The sequence below is a fragment of the Silene latifolia genome, chromosome X (genome assembly GCF_048544455.1).
Source record: "Silene latifolia isolate original U9 population chromosome X, ASM4854445v1, whole genome shotgun sequence".
Taxonomy (NCBI): domain Eukaryota; kingdom Viridiplantae; phylum Streptophyta; class Magnoliopsida; order Caryophyllales; family Caryophyllaceae; genus Silene; species Silene latifolia.
In genome coordinates, this window is record NC_133537.1 from 344465987 (window position 1) to 344487016 (window position 21030).

A 21030-nucleotide genomic window follows, 5' to 3' on the forward strand; every position below is an offset into this window, starting at 1 on the left:
GACCCACCGTTCTCGTTGCCCCCGATGACCACATGGATTACTCCTATCCGTTCAAAGACGGATTTTTTATTTGAGCCGCCGGTATTAGTCTTTTGGCCTCCGGCAACATATTTGCTGAGGCTCCCCTTCCGGATCAGCTCTTCAATGGCATTCTTCAGATGCCGGCAGCTGTCAGTTAAGTGGCCGGTGTGGTCGTGGTACTCACAGTACTGGCTCGTGTCACCATCCCCCCTCGCCTTGGGAGGCCTTTCCCACTTCTGACCCTCGTTCTTGCTCAGGGCAAAGACCTCGGCAGCAGACACGACCAAAGGGGTGTGACCATTGAACCGCTTTTGGTAGTACGGTCCTGAACTCCCCCCGGCGCCCGCCGAGCTCTGTTTCCTGGCGGACCTGTCAGACCGTGACCTATTATTGTCACGGCGTCCTTCATCCGGGTTGTCCTCCCGGCGGCTCTTTCTCTCTGAGTGCCCGGCCTCGCCGGGGCCTACCCAGGTTTTGTGGTAGTCCTCCACCTTTATGGCTTGGTCGGCCATCTTCCTGGCGGAGTCTAGGTTCAGGCCTCCGCACTTGATGAGCTCGTTTTTTAAGTCTCCTCTCGGGAGGCCTTTCATCAGTGTGAAGGCCGCCAGTTCGCTGTTCAGCTCACGAATCTGATGAACCTTGGCGTCGAACCTCTTCACATAACTTCGGAGAGACTCGCCTCCCTCCTGTGTGATAGTCAGGAGATCCGATGTCTCGACGGCCCTCCTCTTATTGCAAGAATACTGGGCCAAAAATGTGTCCCTTAGGTCGGCATAACAGTATACCGACCCATCGGGTAGCCCCTTGTACCAACTTTGTGCCATCCCATGCAGAGTCGTTGGGAAGACTCGGCACCAAACCTCATCGGGTTGCTCCCATACCGACATGTAAGACTCGAAAGCCTCGGCGTGGTCGGTTGGGTCGCCTTCTCCTTTGTATGATATGGGTGGCAACTTTAGCTTAGTCGGCACCGGGACCTCTAGGACATAGGCATCGAGGGGCTGTCTGACCACGTGTCGAATGACACGCGGCGATCGGCTCCTCGCATCCTTAGTCCGGCTCCCCTCCCCGTGGCGGGAAGGGCTTCCTCTCCGACTCTGGTGAGTCAGACTCCTTCTCCGACTCTGGTGAGTCGGACTTCTTCTCCGACTCTGGTGAGTCGGACTTCTTTCACTCCTCAGGGGCGGGCCTCGTCGGTCTTTGCCGGCGACGACATCGTCCTCCCGCGAGTGCGGGAAGGACTCAGGTCTACCACTTGCACTCTGGCCTCCCCCGGCGTCTTGACATGGTCAGCTTCCTCCAATGCTCCGTTCAAGTTTCTCGGAGTCACATTTTGGGCCCTGGTCTCCTGTGGGGGTGCCGCCGCTCTTGTCGTTGTGACAGTGTGAGTCGGCGTGCTACCCATTAGGTCTAGGAGTAGCTTCAGTTTAGCTGCATCAACCACATGTCCCATGATGGTGACTTGGTCGTCGGGCAGCGGTGTATCGGGTATTATTGGCATCCCGTACGCCGGTTGAATTACTCGGCCGGTGGGGGACTGCACGACCCCAGAATTGTGGACGGTATCATCTTGGCAGAATTCGGTTTCGTCGGTCACAATTGCTTCTGGCTGTTTTGACATCCTCTTAGCTTGTTGGGTGGGTTTTGTGTGTTTTTGTAAGGGATTTAACTAGCTTCTAGAATCTGATTCCCCACAGACGGCGCCAATTGTTCCGGGTGTAATTCCAGAGCAGTGTTTGTTTACCACGCAAGCTTGGTGAATGGATGTCCTTCCTTGCCTTGGTTCTTCCTCTCGGTCTCTCCTGAAATGATGAACAAACTGAGGGCTCGGCTTTGCACCGAGCGTACTCACTCCGACGCTCAAGTCAGTGAACTTAAAGAGGATTAAGTTGTGTGTTACTTGGCGAGGTATATATTGTAGAGAGATAAGGAAGATATTACCAGATTATGAGGGGTTTAGGTTAGATCCTGGATCCTATCCTCAATGAGAGTTGAGGAGTATTTATAGACTTCACCTTTTGTCACGTAGTGGCCAAGTGGCTAGCAGGTGGAAAGACTGATGTACCCTCGGCCGAAGGACCCATGGCAGGCCGGCGGGCCCTGTTGACTCCATGCCGAGGGGTCTTGGATATGAGTACGCGGATATGTGCCCCGGCTGGCTAGTTGTCCTAACCGAGGCACAAGAGACAGGCCGACAGGCTGCGTCGGTTTAGGCTGTCTAACTCGTTGACTTGCTGTGGATATCTTTGACCTTGCTCAATATGTTGACTCGGTCAGCGGGTGCAGAATATGCCCCATCAAACCTGTTCGATTTAAGCCTTAAATAACGAGCTTTAACACATTTTTCACGATAATCCGAGTTTCGGCGAATGCTGGTTTGTGGCACACCGGTACCCCCAAATGTCTTCCGTCGGTGCTCAAACTTTGCGTGGCCGCTTTATCTGACCCGAGGAAGTTACTATGTGATTTCCGGAGAATTTTGTTCCGGGACCCCGGAATCCCGAAAAACCGTGTATTATACACTTCAATTTCAGCCGTTCGGAAGGTCGTGCGGACCACTGTTTCTTTTTCTCCTGTTTTTCAATCACGCGTCGAGTCATTTCAGAATCAACCCGTTCGATTTGACCTCAAATAACGAGGTTTAACACATTTTTCACGATAATCCGAGTTTCGGCGAATGCTGGTTTGTGGCACACCGGCACACCCAAATGTTTTCCGTTGGTGCTCAAACTTTGCGTGGCCGCTTTATCTGACCCGAGGAAATTTTTATGTGATTTCCGGAAAATTTTGTTCCGAGACCCCTGGAATCCCGAAAAACAGTGTATTATATACTTCAATTTCAGCTGTTCGGATGGTCGCACCGGATCCTGTTTCTTTTTCTCTCTGCTTTTCAATCATGCGTTTGAGCTCATTTCAGGAGTCAACCTGTTCGATTTCAGTTTCAAATAACGAGCTTTAACACATATTTTCAAGATAATCCGAGTTTCGGCGAATGCTGGTTTGTGGCAGACCGGCACACCCAAATGTCTTCCGTTGGTGCTCAAACTTTGCCTGGCCGCTTTATCTGACCCGAGAAACTTTCTATGTGATTTCCGGAAAATTTTGTTCCGGGGCCCCGTAATCCCGAAAAACCGTGTATTATATACTTCAATTTCAGCCGTTCGGAAGGTCGTACCGGATCCTGTTTCTTTTTCTCCCTTTTTTTTCAATCATGCATCCGAGCTCATTTCAGGAAGCAACCGGTTCGATTTCAGTTTCAAAAACGACCTTTAACACATATTTTAAAGATAATCCGAGTTTCGGCGAATGCTGGTTTGTGGCACACCGGCACCCCCAAATGTCTTCCGTTGGTGCTCAAACTTTGAGTGGCCGCTTTATCTGATAAGAGGAACTTTCTACGTGATTTCCGGGAAATTTTGTTCCGGGACCCCGAAATCCCGAAAAACCGTGTATTTATACACTTCATTTATCACTGCTTCGGAAGGTCGCAGGACCACTGTTTCTTTTTCTCCCTGTTTTTTAATCACGCGTCCGAGCTCATTTCAGGAATCAACGTATTCGATTTCAGGAATCAACTGTTCGATTTAAGCCTCAAATAACGAGCTTTAACACATTTTTCACGATAATCCGAAGTTTCTGGCGAATCGGTTTGTGGCACACCGGCACCCCCAAATGTCTTCCGTTGGTGCTCAAACTTTGCGTGGCCGCTTTATCTGACCCAAGAAACTTTCTACGTGATTTCCGAAGAATTTTGTTCCGGGACCCCGGAATCCCGAAAAACCGTGTATTATACACTTCAATTTCAGCCGTTCGGAAGGTCGTACCGGACCCTGTTTCTTTTTCTCCCTGTTTTTTAATCACGCGTCCGAGCTCATTTCAGGAATCAACGTATTCGATTTCAGGAATCAACCTGTTCGATTTAAGCCTCAAATAACGAGCTTTAACACATTTTTCACGATAATCCGAGTTTCGGCGTATGCTGGTTTGTGGCACACCGGTACCCCCAAATGTCTTCCGTTGGTGCTCAAAATTTGCGTGGCCGCTCTATCTGACCCGAGGAACTTACTATGTGATTTCCGGAGAATTTTGTTCCGGGACCCCGGAATCCCGAAAAACCGTGTATTATACACTTCAATTTCAGCCGTTCGGAAGGTTGTACCGGACGCTTTTTCTTTTTCTCCCTGTTTTTCAATCACGCGTCCGAGGTCATTTCAGGAATCAACCCGTTCGATTTCAGCATCAAATAACTAGGTTTAACACATTTTTCACGATAATGCGAGTTTCGGCGAATGCTGGTTTGTGCACACCGGCACACTCAAATGTCTTCCGTTGGTGCTCAAACTTTGCGTGGCCGCTTTATCTGACCCGAGGAACTTTCTATGTGATTTCCGGAAAATTTTGTTCCGGGACCCCGGAATCCCGAAAAACCGTGTATTATACACTTCAATTTCAGCCGTTCGGAAGGTCGTACCAGACCCTGTTTGTTTTTCTCCTTGTTTTTCAATCACGGGTCCGAGCTCATATCAGGAATCATCTTGTTCGATTTCAGGAATCAACGTGTTCGATTTAAGCCTCAAATAACGAGTTTTAACACACTTTCACGATAATCCGAGTTTCGGCGAATGCTGGTTTGTGGCACACCGGTACCCCCAAATGTCTTCCGTTGGTGCTCAAATTTTGCGTGGCCGCTTTATCTGACCCGAGGAACTTACTATGTAATTTCCGGAGAATTTTGTTCCGGGACCCCGGAATCCCTAAAAACCGTGTATTATACACTTCAATTTCAGCCGTTCGGAAGGTCGTACCGGACCCTGTTTCTTTTTCTCCCTGTTTTTTAATCACGCGTCCGAGGTCATTTCAGGAATCAACCCGTTCGATTTCAGCCTCAAATAACGAGGTTTAACACATTTTTCACGATAATCCGAGTTTCGGCGAATGCTGGTTTGTGGCACACCGGCACACCCAAATGTTTTCCGTTGGTGCTCAAACTTTCCGTGGCCGCTTTATCTGACCCGAGGAACTTTTTATGTGATTTCCGGAAAATTTTGTTCCGGGACCCCTGGAATCCCGAAAAACAGTGTATTATATACTTCAATTTCAGCTGTTCGGATGGTCGCACCGGATCCTGTTTATTTTTCTCTCTGTTTTTCAATCATGCGTCCGAGCTCATTTCAGGAGTCAACCTGTTCGATTTCAGTTTCAAATAACGAGCTTTAACACATATTTTCAAGATAATCCGAGTTTCGGCGAATGTTGGTTTGTGGCAGACCGGCACACCCAAATGTCTTCCGTCGGTGCTCAAACTTTGCGTGGCCGCTTTATCTGACCCGAGAAACTTTCTATGTGATTTCCGAAAATTTTTGTTCTGGGACCCCGTAATCCCGAAAAACCGTGTATTATATACTTCAACTTCAGCCGTTCGGAATGTCGTACCGGATCCTGTTTCTTTTTCTCTCTTTTTTTCAATCATGCATCCGAGCTCATTTCAGGAAGCAACCTGTTCGATTTCAGTTTCAAATAACGAGCTTTAACACATATTTTAAAGATAATCCGAGTTTCGGCGAATGCTGGTTTGTGGCACACCGGCACTCTCAAATGTCTTCCGTTGGTGCTCAAACTTTGTGTGGCCTCTTTATCTAACCTGAGGAACTTTCTATGTGATTTATGGAGAATTTTGTTCCGGGTCCCCGGAATCCCGAAAAACCGTGTATTATAAACTTCAATTTCAGCCGTTCGGAAGGTCGTACCGGACCCTGTTTATTTTTCTCTCTGTTTTCAATCACGCGTCCGAGCTCATTTCAGGAATCAACCTGTTTGATTTTAGGAATCAACCTTGTAACAACCCGGATTATAAAACAAAGGGAAAACTTATATAAAATAAATATCAGAGTACGATACTGATAAATGGGTCAAGGTGGCGGAAACACCTGACCATTCCGGTTCGCTACTAAAATCCAAAAACAAACTAATACATTATTCAAGGTTCTTAAAACATAAAGCAAAGTCCTAATTTATTATTCATCTCGCCACACAGAACTTCCCAGCAAGATATCATCCAAAACAAAGAACATCCGAACAACTCGAGAAGGGGGTCGACAATTCATCGGGAGTAACTAGATGCTCTCCATCATCTTTACAACAATCGAGTATAACCAACAATCATTAACAAATGAAATGTAAAACTAGTAAACATGCGAGATCATCTATACTCATGAAAACCCAACACAAAATTACCATGACTTATCAATCTTAGACGGAACCACGCAAACCTAAACCATATGCAAGAACTAGACCACGTACCCTAATAGCCACTGTAGGACACGACCTCTAACAACTTAAGGCACAATGCTAGCATCAAAGCATAGCGAATACGGTAACACACAATCCACGATAATGAAGGCACAAAGCTAGCAACAAAGCATAGCGAATAGAGCGAACGCCCGTTAGAGCGTATCACCATCGCCTCTAACTTGTCGGAGCGTATCACCACCGCTTCCTCGACGACGGAGCGTATCACCACGCCTCCATCGGTGTGGAGCGATTCCATCGCCTCCACGGTACTATGTATAGCGTATCACCACGCTTATATGCCTAAGACTGGTCGGACCTCTCGATGCAATAATCGACACGAACGACACTCGGGACCCGGCGATAATCGACGAATCTGCCACCCCGAACATAGACCAAAATAAATCCCGCATCAACGGGTGGCGTTAGTTCATTCCGATAGTATATAACTGATACTACCGTCATCTATTCAAACCAGCCAACAAACAAATGCACAGTATAACTGACTGTACTAACATGCGTGAACAACATCACGACTCAACTCATAGGATAGTATAACTGACCACCCTACTTATCATATGAACAAGAGTAACCAAATACATATGCAACAATTATATAATAACAACTGAACATCACGTAACATGTGAAACAAGTATAAACAACCAATGTTATAGTAACTTCAGCTATAACTTTAACATTAACCATGCAATGTTATAGTAACCCTAACCATAACATAAACTCTGGATGCGAGGTTATAGTAACCTCTACTATAACTTCAACACATATAACTTGAAGTTATACTTACCTCAACCATAACCTTGGTACGCAACTCAAAGTTACACTAGTTCCAACTATAACCTTGAGCCATAAATCTCAGGATATGTTAGTTCCAGCTATAACCTTAACTCGCACCTCAATGTTATAGTTGCCTCAGCCATAACTAGAGTAACTACCCAAAGTTGTATTATCTTTAGCTATAACTCATGAATCATCATCAAGGTTATACTAGCTTTAGCTATAACTTTGGAGAGCACTCTTGGCCGCCTATCATGCCGCCACTAGGGTTTATTCGTAAACCCTAATTACGCTCATGACACCCATAATAACCACATAACCAACATACGGTATATAATTAATACATTAGAACATATACAAACGTGTGAAAACATAATTAACATGATAATAAACAATCAAACACGTACTAATCATACAAAACATTCATTAAAGCATATTAATTACATCAATTGACATAAACACAATTAAAAGAAAACACCTAGTTACCTTATTAGCAATTAATGAAAACCTCCATAAAGAAAACGACCAACAAAGCCTTGTCTCCAACACGTGTCAACGTCCCCAAAAGTCGACTCTAAAGAATACCGAATCCAAAACCATGAAAGCACCATAAAATACTCTTCTTCTTCTTCTTTACCCATTAAAAATAAAAGACCCAAAACGTAGGTCTAAAGGTCCATACAAATAATTCTCATAAAATTATTTGGAGAATAAATTATTGTAGAGGTAAGAGCAAAGATTATGAAAATATAATTTGTATATGAGTTTGAGAGAAGGAAAGATATTCAACAATGAAGTCAAAGGGACAAAAGAGAACAAAAGAGAGGAAAAGTGGAGGAGGCCGTGCGGCAGAAATCTCACGCACCAAACAATGAATTGACCTAGTTGCTTGCTAGGTTAAATTCTATTTATAAGGGAATAACTAATGGGTTTTGGGTCCATTAGCTCATACAATGGATTATCTGATTACAAATCGGATGGGACCATATTAAAACGCAAGGAGACCTTATAATATAAAAGTAGTTATTAAATTAAAATAATAAAATTGTGCACGGACATTTTAACCCAATCAAAAGTAGTCCAAAACGTGAAATAATAAAATAGAGAACGAAGACGATAAATATAAATATTCAAAATACATTATTAAATCTCAAAATAATTAATTTAATAAAATACTTTTATAATAAAATATTTTTATAAAATACGGGGTGTTACAATCCAACCCCCTAAAAAGAAGTTTCGTCCTCGAAACTTGAAATTCAAATATAAGATCAAATGAAGGTAAGAATTACAAGTGATGATCAACAAAAGTCATCTCGGAATCCTAACCGCTGCGCACTCTGATCCTTATCAACAAGCTTAAACCAAAGAAACATATCCAAAATCCTCAATATTGTTATCATCTCCATTCACTTTACAATCTCAAAGTCACATTAAACTCACACTATCACAACCCAAAATGATCATTAAGCCAACATCTAGTCCTCATATTTCAAACATTCATCCAAGTACCATCACTAACCATCATTCAAAAGATATATGACCTCTCAAAATTGTGAACTCATTACTATTACTCCAAGTCCACATAACATTTAACAAATACTCGAATTCTAGCTTATCATTCACCACAAGATCTGACAATAACCAAAGCCCCAAACAGATAATCTCTAAACAAAGAACATCTTTCGAATGAGAAAACTCTTTCCATCACGAGTGCCATTAGAATCACTCCTACTCTAATATTCTCAAAGCGAGTAGTGCTTACTACCAACCACAACTTTTAAGCTCAAAAGACTTTAATATAAATCTCGATGATTCTCTACATATATCTAGTATCCAAAGTCATCAATCTCAAACCTCAAACTCTGACTAAACTGTCACAATCTTATCCAACCTCAATCTCATGACAACATCACCACTGACACTCGCAAGACTCAATCAATTCCTTTGAACACTTATCATCATAACGTTCCTAAGCACCCAAGGAACCAGACACCTTTAGGTTAAGCTAGTACCTATTGTACCACAACACACTTATCCATCGATAACGCAATTCCATCATCGCTCTTAAAATGATATCACCGTACAAATCTTATCATAGTGCTCATATAATAACCAAGCTTATAACCTCAATTTGTAATTACAGTTTACTATCCATTAATATCATCTCAACATCACAAATCCACAACAAAACTGTATAAATCTATGTCCTTTAATTAATCACTCGTACACTTTAAATGAAACATCTTTAACCCCACATAGAACAAACAAACATCTATGTATCCTCAATGTAAAAACATCCTCAAACTTTCAGAGCTCGATATAACACATTTAATACTCCTTCTCCAAAACTCTATACGTTGTCCCACTTCATACCCACATACAACTATGTCACTATGTTATCAACCTCAAATAACCAAATATCAAACTCAAGGGTCTAACATCGCTCGCCCAAGGATCCAAGTTTCCACTACGAGATGATCACAAGTAGCTCTAAAGAGATTTCAAACATTTTCAAGTTACCATAAAAGAATAAATCATATACAAAGCAAAAGGAAACATTTTCGTGCAATAACACAAGTCAAAAGAACACATTCTTTAGAAAGTATAAGCTCAGAGAAAAATCAATGTAATAGGATAATTATAAAAGTTCAAAGAAGAAGGAACTGGAGTTGAAATAAAGAGCAAGTAGAGAAAATGATAGATAAAACAGACAGAGGACAAAGATAAAAGAAACTTTTGGTCTGAAGGCTCAAATATGAGAGGTATTGTCGACACGAGCAAGGAGGACAAGGATAGATGACTCAACAACAATTCTACTTACCCGAAGATGACACCTTAACATAAGATAAATAAAGCAGGATAACCAAGGTCTTACAAATATCATACAATCATCACTCAAGGTAACAACGTCTCGTAACATCCTTCCGTCGTATCTCCATAATATCTCCGAACCAACAAATCTCTATGTAACTGCCCCTTTACAATCACTACATTCCTCAAATTATCAACTCTCTAGATCATAAACTCTCACGACCATTAACTCTCAAGTCCTTCCACTCTCAAGAACTCCATCTAATCACACTTTATGAATCAATCCATAGAAATCTTTATATCCTCAAAACATAGACACCACGATACATTATAATCATCGTCGACACGGTCGTTCACTAAGTCAACGCAAGAACACTTTAACATTAACATCTCGCAAGTCCATAAATTATAGTTCGTCTCTTTCAATCAATCCTTTAAAACGTATGATCAGTAAATACTCCTTAACGGATAAATCATAAAATCTTTCATAACTCACTAATAGCCATAACGATTCTTACTCCCCAAATATGATATTCCACTTAAAAGATGAGCATAGTCCTCCAAAATTCTCATCTTGCTTAATCTAAATTCCTCAATAACATTCAATTTGTTTCCATTACTCTACTCTCGGTCCATAAATAACTCGCATAACTTTTCCCTTAACACAAGACAAAAACACAATAATTCTAACTGTTAAGAGCATAAGCCTCAATATCCCCAATTATTACCACAAGATAAATCCACTTTTCATGTCTCTCACTTCTAGTGAAACTGTCAAACCACAATCATACATCTTATGCCAAATATCACCACCCTTTATCATCAAAAGGATTTCCTCAAGCACATAAAAGAACTTAACAACCACTTATCCCAAATGAGACTTTATCTTAACAACCACTATTCCCAAAGTAAACTTCATCTCAAAAATCTCTAATCCCAAGGTAAACTTATTTGTTACCAAACTCATAATAACAAAAGCTCTTCCTTTCATACTTAAACATCCCAACCTGCCAATCAATCCTACTTGGTGCCTCAATAAACCACAAGGGAATCAACCTCGAAATAACCTCAAACAAGGACAACACCACCAAATGATCCAAAAGGATGAAAGTACGATAAGAGTAAGGCTCGGGTTACCAAGGATTAAAAGTTTTGACAAACATGTACTCACATGCACGATAAGTAACATGTAGGAAACATTTTCAAAATCGACCGTCTTTCAAATCAACAAGGCATGCTCGAAAAACCGTTCATGAAAACACATTTTATATAATTAATGACGGAATAAAACATCAAGTCACAAGCAATGCAATATATAATATATACATATAATACAATTAATAACGATACGAAGTACTAGGGCACAAACAAGCAAGTACATGAACAACACATGTATGACAATTATTAAAGATACGAAACATTAAGGCATAAACAAACAAGTGCATGAACAACACATGTAATACAATTAATAGCGATGCAAAACATTAAGGCAATAAAAGTAAGTACATGAACAATACATGTAATATAATTAATAAAGATGTGAAATTTTAGGGCATAAAAAAATAAGTACATGATCGATACATGCAATAAAATTAATAACACTATGAAACATAAGACATAAATAAACAAGTCCTTAATTGTTTCTACCCCCATTTACTCTCACTCATTAACTAAGTCATTCTATTTTAGTCATTAACTACGCGAGAGTTGGGAGCGTGTTCGCTCTGATACCAACTGTAACAACCCGGATTATAAAACAAAGGGAAAACTTATATAAAATAAATATCAGAGTACGATACTGATAAAAGGGTCAAGGTGGCGGAAACACCTGACCATTCCGGTTCGCTACTAAAATCCAAAAACAAACTAATACATTATTCAAGGTTCTTAAAACATAAAGCAAAGTCCTAATTTATTATTCATCTCGCCACACAGAACTTCCCAGCAAGATATCATCCAAAACAGCAACATCTGAACAACCTGAGAAGAGGGTCGACAATTCAGTCGGGAGTAACTAGATGCTCTCCCAGTCATCTTTACAACAACTGAATATAACCAACAATCATTAACAAATGAAATGTAAAACTAGTAAACATGCGAGATCATCTATACTCATGAAAACCCAACACAAAATTACCATGACTTATCAATCTTAGACGGAACCACGCAAACCTAAACCATATGCAAGAACTAGACCACGTACCCTAATAGCCACTGTAGGACACGACCTCTAACAACTTAAGGCACAATGCTAGCATCAAAGCATAGCGAATACGGTAACACACAATCCACGATGTGAATGAAGGCACAAAGCTAGCAACAAAGCATAGCGAATAGAGCGAACGCCCGTTAGAGCGTATCACCATCGCTTTCTAACTTGTCGGAGCGTATCACCACGCCTCGATCGACGGAGCGTATCACCACGCCTCCATCGGTGTGGAGCGTATCACCACGCCTCCACGGTACTATGTATAGCGTATCACCACCGCCTATATGCCTAAGACCTGGCGACCTCTCGATGCAATAATCGACACACCGAACGACACTCGGGACCCGAACGTATAATCGATTAATCTGCCACCCCGAACATAGACCAAAATAAATCCCGCATCAACGGGTGGCGTTAGTTCATTCCGATAGTATATAAATCGATACTACCGTCATCTATTCAAACCAGCCAACAAACAAATGCACAAAGATAATCGATCGTACTAACATGCGTGAACAACATCACGACTCAACTCATAGGATAGTATAATCGACCACCCTACTTATCATATGAACAAGAGTAACCAAATACATATGCAACAATTATATAATAACAACTGAACATCACGTAACATGTGAAACAAGTATAAACAACCAATGTTATAGTAACTTCAGCTATAACTTTAACATTAACCATGCAATGTTATAATAACCCTAACCATAACATAAACTCTGGATGCGAGGTTATAGTAACCTCTACTATAACTTCAACACATATAACTTGAAGTTATACTTACCTCAACCATAACCTTGGTACGCAACTCAAAGTTACACTAGTTCCAACTATAACCTTGAGCCATAAATCTCAGGATATGTTAGTTCCAGCTATAACCTTAACTCGCACCTCAATGTTATAGTTGCCTCAGCCATAACTAGAGTAACTACCCAAAGTTGTATTATCTTTAGCTATAACTCATGAATCATCATCAAGGTTATACTAGCTTTAGCTATAACTTTGGAAAGAACTCTTGGCGCCTATCATGCCGCCACTAGGGTTTATTCGTAAACCCTAATTACGCTCATGACACCCATAATAACCACATAACCAACATACGGTATATAATTAATACATTAGAACATATACAAACGTGTGAAAACATAATTAACATGATAATAAACAATCAAACACGTACTAATCATACAAAACATTCATTAAAGCATATTAATTACATCAATTGACATAAACACAATTAAAAGAAAACACCTAGTTACCTTATTAGCAATTAATGAAAACCTCCATAAAGAAAACGACCAACAAAGCCTTGTCTCCAACACGTGTCAACGTCCCCAAAAGTCGACTCTAAAGAATACCGAATCCAAAACCATGAAAGCACCATAAAATACTCTTCTTCTTCTTTACCCATTAAAAATAAAAGACCCAAAACGTAGGTCTAAAGGTCCATACAAATAATTCTCATAAAATTATTTGGAGAATAAATTATTGTAGAGCTAAGAGCAAAGACTATGAAAATATAATTTGTGTATGAGTTTGAGAGAAGGAAAGATATTCAACAATGAAGTCAAAGGGACAAAAGAGAACAAAAGAGAGGAAAAGTGGAGGAGGCCGTGCGGCAGAAATCTCACGCACCAGAATTGACCTAGTTGCTTGCTAGGTTAAATTCTATTTATAAGGGAATAACTAATGGGCTTTGGGTCCATTAGCTCATACAATGGATTATCTGATTACAAATCGGATGGGACCATATTAAAACGCAAGGAGACCTTATAATACAAAAGTAGTTATTAAATTAAAATAATAAAATTGTGCACGGACATTTTAACCCAATCAAAAGTAGTCCAAAACGTGAAATAATAAAATAGAGAACGAAGACGATAAATATAAATATTCAAAATACATTATTAAATCTCAAAATAATTAATTTAATAAAATACTTTTATAATAAAATATTTTTATAAAAAACGGGGTGTTACAAACCTGTTCGATTTCAGCCTCAAATAATAAGCTTTAACACATTTTTCACGATAATCTGAGTTTCGGCGAATGCTGGTTTGTGGCACACCGGCACCCACAAATGTCTTCCGTTGGTGCTCAAAGTTTGCGTGGCTGCTATATCTGACCCGATGAACTTTCTATGTAATTTCCGAAGAATTTTGTTCCGGGACCACGGAATCCCGAAAAACCGTGTATTATACACTTCAATTTCAGCCGTTCGGAAGGTCGTACCGGACCCTGTTTCTTTTTCTCCCTGTTTTTCAATCACGCGTCCGAGCTCATTTCAGGAATCAACCTGTTCGATTTCAGCCTCAAATAATAAGCTTTAACACATTTTTCACGATAATCCGAGTTTCGGCGAATGCTGGTTTGTGGCACACCGGCACCCCCAAATGTCTTCCGTTGGTGCTCAAACTTTGCGTGGCCGCTTTATCTGACCCGAGGAACTTTCTATGTGATTTCCGAAGAATTTTGTTCCGGGACCACGGAATCCCGAAAAACCGTGTATTATACACTTCAATTTCAGCCGTTCGGAAGGTCGTACCGGACCCTGTTTCTTTTTCTCCCTGTTTTTCAATCACGCGTCCGAGCTCATTTCAGGAATCAACATGTTCAATTTCAGCCTCAAATAACGAGCTTTAACACATTTTTTACGATAATCCGAGTTTCGGCGAATGCTGGTTTGTGGCACACCGGCACCCCCAAATATCTTCCGTTGATGCTCAAACATTGCGTGGCCGCTTTATCTGACCCGAGGAACTTTCTATGCGATTTCCGAAGAATTTTGTTCCGGACCCCGGAATCCCGAGAAACCGTGTATTATACACTTCAATTTCAACCGTTCGGAAGGTCGTACCAGACCCTGTTTCTTTTTCTCCCTATTTTTCAAACACGCGTCCGAGCTCATTTCTGGAATCAACCTGTTCGATTTCAGGAATTAACCTGTTCGATTTCAGGCCTCAAATAACGAGCTTTAACACATTTTTCACGATAATCCGAATTTGAGCGAATGCTGGTTTGTGGCACACCGGCACCCCCAAATTTCATCCGTTGGTGCTCAAACTTTGCGTGGCCGCTTTATCTGACTCGAGAAACTTTCTATGTGATTTCTGGAGAATTTTGTTCCGGGACCACGGAATCCCGGAAAACCGTGTATTATACACTACAATTTCCGTTAGTTCGGAAGGTCGTATCGGACCCTATTTCTTTTTCTCCCTGTTTTTCAATCACGCGTCCGAGCTCATTTCAGGAATCAACCTGTTCGATTTCAGGAATCAACCTGTTCGATTTCAGGAATCAACCTATTCGATTTCAGCCTCAAATAACGAGCTTTAACACATTTTTCACGATAATCCGAGTTTCGGCGAATGCTGGTTTGTGGCACACCGGCACCTCCAAATGTCTTCCGTTTGTGCTCAAACTTTACGTGGCCGCTTTATCTGACCCGAGGAACTTTCTATGTGATTTCCGGGGAATTTTGTTCCGGGACCCCGGAATCCCAAAAAACCGTGTATTATACACTTCAATTTCAGCCGTTTGGAAGGTCGTACCGGACCCTGTTTCTTTTTCTCCCTATTTTTCAATCACGCGTCCGAGCTTATTTCAGGAATCAACCTGTTCGATTTCAACCTCAAATAACGAACTTTAACACATTTTTCACGATAATCCAATGTTGGCGAATGCTGGTTTGTGGCACACCGGCACCCCCAAATGTCATCCGTTGGTGCTCAAACTTTGCATGGCCGCTTTATCTGACCCGAGGAACTTTCTATGCGATTTCCGAAGAATTTTGTTCCGGACCCCGGAATCCCGAGAAACCGTGTATTATACACTTCAATTTCAACCGTTCGGAAGGTCGTACCAGACCCTGTTTCTTTTTCTCCCTATTTTTCAAACACGCGTCCGAGCTCATTTCTGGAATCAACCTGTTCGATTTCAGGAATTAACCTGTTCGATTTCAGGCCTCAAATAACGAGCTTTAACACATTTTTCACGATAATCCGAATTTGAGCGAATGCTGGTTTGTGGCACACCGGCACCCCCAAATTTCATCCGTTGGTGCTCAAACTTTGCGTGGCCGCTTTATCTGACTCGAGAAACTTTCTATGTGATTTCTGGAGAATTTTGTTCCGGGACCACGGAATCCCGGAAAACCGTGTATTATACACTACAATTTCAGCCGTTCGGAAGGTCGTATCGGACCCTATTTCTTTTTCTCCCTGTTTTTCAATCACGCGTCCGAGCTCATTTCAGGAATCAACCTGTTCGATTTCAGGAATCAACCTGTTCGATTTCAGGAATCAACCTGTTCGATTTCAGCCTCAAATAACGAGCTTTAACACATTTTTCACGATAATCCGAGTTTCGGCGAATGCTGGTTTGTGGCACACCGGCACCTCCAAATGTCTTCCGTTTGTGCTCAAACTTTGCGTGGCCGCTTTATCTGACCCGAGGAACTTTCTATGTGATTTCCGGAGAATTTTGTTCCGGGACCCCGGAATCCCAAAAAACCGTGTATTATACACTTCAATTTCAGCCGTTTGGAAGGTCGTACCGGACCCTGTTTCTTTTTCTCCCTATTTTTCAATCACGCGTCCGAGCTTATTTCAGGAATCAACCTGTTCGATTTCAACCTCAAATAACGAACTTTAACACATTTTTCACGATAATCCAATGTTGGCGAATGCTGGTTTGTGGCACACCGGCACCCCCAAATGTCATCCGTTGGTGCTCAAACTTTGCATGGCCGCTTTATCTGACCCGAGGAACTTTCTATGTGATTTCCGGAGAATTTTGTTCCGGGGCCACGGAATCCCGAAAAACCGTGTATCAATTTCAGCCGTTCGGAAGGTCGTATTGGACCCTGTTTCTTTTTCTCCCTGTTTTTCAATCACGCGTCCGAGCTCATTTCAGGAATCAACCTGTTCGATTTCAGCCTAAAATAACGAGCTTTAACACATTTTTCACGATAATCCGAGTTTCGGCGAATACTGGTTTGTGGCACACCGGCACCCCCAAATGTCTTCCGTTGGTGCTCAAACATTGCGTGGATGCTTTATCTGACCCGAGGAACTTTCTATGTGATTTCCGGAGAATTTTGTTCCCGGACCCCGGAATCCCGAAAAACCGTGTATTATACACTTCAATTTCGGTAGTTCGGAAGGTCGTCTGGACCTCGTTTCTTTTTCTCCCTGTTTTTCAATCACGCGTCCGAGCTCATTTCAGGAATCAACGTATTCGATTTCAGGAATCAACCTGTTCGATTTAAGCCTCAAATAACGAGCTTTAACACATTTTTCACGATAATCCGAATTTGAGCGAATCTTTGGTTTGTAGGCACACCGCACCCCAAATGTCTTCCGTTGGTGCTCAAACTTTGCGTGGCCGCTTTATCTGACCCGAGGAACTTTCTATGTTATTTCCGGAGAATTTTGTTCCGGGACCACGGAATCCCGAAAAACCGTTTATTATACACTTCAATTTCAGCCGTTCGGAAGGTCGTATCGGACCCTGTTTCTTTTTCTCCCTGTTTTTCAATCACGCGTCCGAGCTCATTTAAGGAATCAACCCGTTCGATTTCAGAAATCAACCTATTCGATTTATGCCTCAAATAACGAGTTTTAACACATTTTTCACGATAATCCGAGTTTCGGCGAATACTGGTTTGTGGCACACCGGCACCCCCAAATGTCTTCCGTTGGTGCTCAAACATTGCGTGGATGCTTTATCTGACCCGAGGAACTTTCTATGTGATTTCCGGAGAATTTTGTTCCCGGACCCCGGAATCCCGAAAAACCGTGTATTATATACACTTCAATTTCAGCCGTTCGGAAGGTCGTACCGGACCCTGTTTCTTTTTCTCCCTGTTTTTCAATCACGCGTCCGAGCTCATTTCAGGAATCAACGTATTCGATTTCAGGAATCAACCTGTTCGATTTAAGCCTCAAATAACGAGCTTTAACACATTTTTCACGATAATCCGAATTTGAGCGAATGCTGGTTTGTGGCACACCGGCACCCCCAAATGTCTTCCGTTGGTTCTCAGACTTTGCGTGGCCGCTTTATCTGACCCGAGGAACTTTCTATGTTATTTCCGGAGAATTTTGTTCCGGGACCACGGAATCCCGAAAAACCGTTTATTATACACTTCAATTTCAGCCGTTCGGAAGGTCGTATCGGACCCTGTTTCTTTTTCTCCCTGTTTTTCAATCACGCGTCCGAGCTCATTTAAGGAATCAACCTGTTCGATTTCAGAAATCAACCTATTCGATTTCAGCCTCAAATAACGAGCTTTAACACATTTTTCACGATAATCCGAGTTTCGGCGAATGCTGGTTTGTGGCACACCGTCACCTCCAAATGTCTTCTGTTGGTGCTCAAACTTTACGTGGCCGCTTTATCTGACCCGAAGAACTTTCTATGTGATTTCCGGGGAACTTTGTTCCGGGACCCCGGAATCCCGAAAAACCGTGTATTATACACTTCAATTTCAAGTTCGGAAGATCGTGACGGACCACTGTTTCTTTTTCTCTCCTATTTTTCAATCACGCGTCCGAGCTCATTTCAGGAATAAACCTGTTCGATTTCAGGAATCAACCTGTTAGATTTCAGCCAAAAATAACGAGCTTTAACACATTTTTCACGATAATCCGAGTTTCAGCGTATGCTGGTTTGTGGCACACCGGTACCCCCAAATGTCTTCCTTTGGTGCTCAAAATTTGTGTGGCCGCTTTATCTGACCCGAGGAACTTACTATGTGATTTCCGGAGAATTTTGTTCCGGGACTCCGGAATCCTGAAAACCGTGTATTATACACTTCAATTTCAGCCGTTCGGAAGGTCGTACCGGACCCTTTTTCTTTTTCTCCCTGTTTTTCAATCACGCGTCCGAGGTCATTTCAGGAATCAACCCGTTCGATTTCAGCCTCAAATAACGAGGTTTAACACATTTTTCACGATAATCCGAGTTTCGGCGAATGCTGGTTTGTGGCACACCGGCACACTCAAATGTCTTCCGTTGGTGCTCAAACTTTGCGTGGCCGCTTTATCTGACCCGAGGAACTTTCTATGTGATTTCCGAGAAATTTTGTTCCGGGACCCCGAAATCCCGAAAAACCGTGTATTATACCACTTCAATTTCAGCCGTTCGGAAGGTCGTACCAGACCCTGTTTGTTTTTCTCCCTGTATTTCAATCACGCGTCCGAGCTCATTTCGGGAATCAACCTGTTCGATTTCAGGAATTAACCTGTTCGATATCAGCCTCAAACAACGAGCTATAACACATTTTTCACGATAATCCGAGTTTCGGCGAATGTTGGTTTGTGGCACACAGGCACCCCCAAATGTCTTCCGTTGGTACTCAAACTTTGCGTGGCCGCTTTATCTGACCCGAGGAACTTTCTATGTGATTTCCGGAGAATTTTGTTCCGGGACCACGGAATCCCGAAAAACCGTGTATCAATTTTAGCCGTTCGGAAGGTCGTACCGGACCATGTTTTTTTTCTCCCTGTTTTTCAATCACGCGTCCGAGCTCATTTTAGGAATCAACCTGTTCGATTTCAGGAATCAACCTGTTCGATTTCAGGAATCAACCTGTTCGATTTCAGCCTAAAATAACGAGCTTTAACACATTTTCACGAAAATCCGAGTTTCGGCGAATGCTGGTTTGTGGCACACCGGCACACTCAAATGTCTTCCGTTGGTGCTCAAACTTTGCGTGGCCGCTTTATCTGACCCGAGGAACTTTCTATGTGATTTCCGGAAAATTTTGTTCCGGGACCCCGAAATCCCGAAAAACCGTGTATTTTACACTTTAATTTCAGCCGTTCGGAAGGTCGTACCAGACCCTGTTTCTTTTTCTCCCTGTTTTTCAATCACGCGTCCGAGCTCATTTCGGGAATCAACCTGTTCGATTTCAGGAATTAACCTGTTCGATATCAGCCTCAAATAACGAGCTTTAACACATTTTTCACGATAATCCGAGTTTCGGCGAATGTTGGTTTGTGGCACACAGGCACCCCCAAATGTCTTCCGTTGGTACTCAAACTTTGCGTGGCGCTTTATCGACCCGGAACTTTCTATGTGATTTCCGGAGAATTTTGTTCCGGGACCACGGAATCCCGAAAAACCGTGTATCAATTTTAGCCGTTCGGAAGGTCGTACCGGACCCTGTTTTTTTTTCTCCCTGTTTTTCAATCACGCGTCCGAGCTCATTTTAGGAATCAACCTGTTCGATTTCAGGAATCAACCTGTTCGATTTCAGGAATCAACCTGTTCGATTTCAGCCTAAAATAACGAGCTTTAACACATTTTTCACGATAATCCGAGTTTCGGCGAATGCTGTTTTGTGGCACACCGGTACCCCCAAATGTCTTCCGTTGGTGCTCAAAATTTGCGTGGCCGCTTTATCTGACCCGAGGAACTTACTATGTGATTTCCGGAGAATTTTGTTCCGGGACCCCGGAATCCCGAAAAACCGTGTATTATACACTTCAATTTCAGCCGTTCGGAAGGTCATACCGGACCCTTTTTCTTTTTCTCCCTGTTTTTCAATCACGCGTCCGAGGTCATTTCAGGAATCAACCCGTTCGATTTCAGCCTCAAATAACGAGCTTTAACACATTTTTCACGATAATCCGAGTTTCGGCGAATGCTGGTTTGTGGCACACCGGCACCCCCAAATGTCTTCCGTTGGTGCTCAAACTTTGCGTGGCCGCTTTATCTGACCCGAGGAACTTTCTATGTGATTTCCGGAGAATTTTGTTCCGGGACCCCGAAATCCCGAAAAACCGTGTATTACACACTTCAATTTCAGCCGTTCGGAAGGTCGTACCAGACCCTGTTTATTTTTCTCCCTGTTTTTCAATCACGCGTCCGAGCTCATTTTGGGA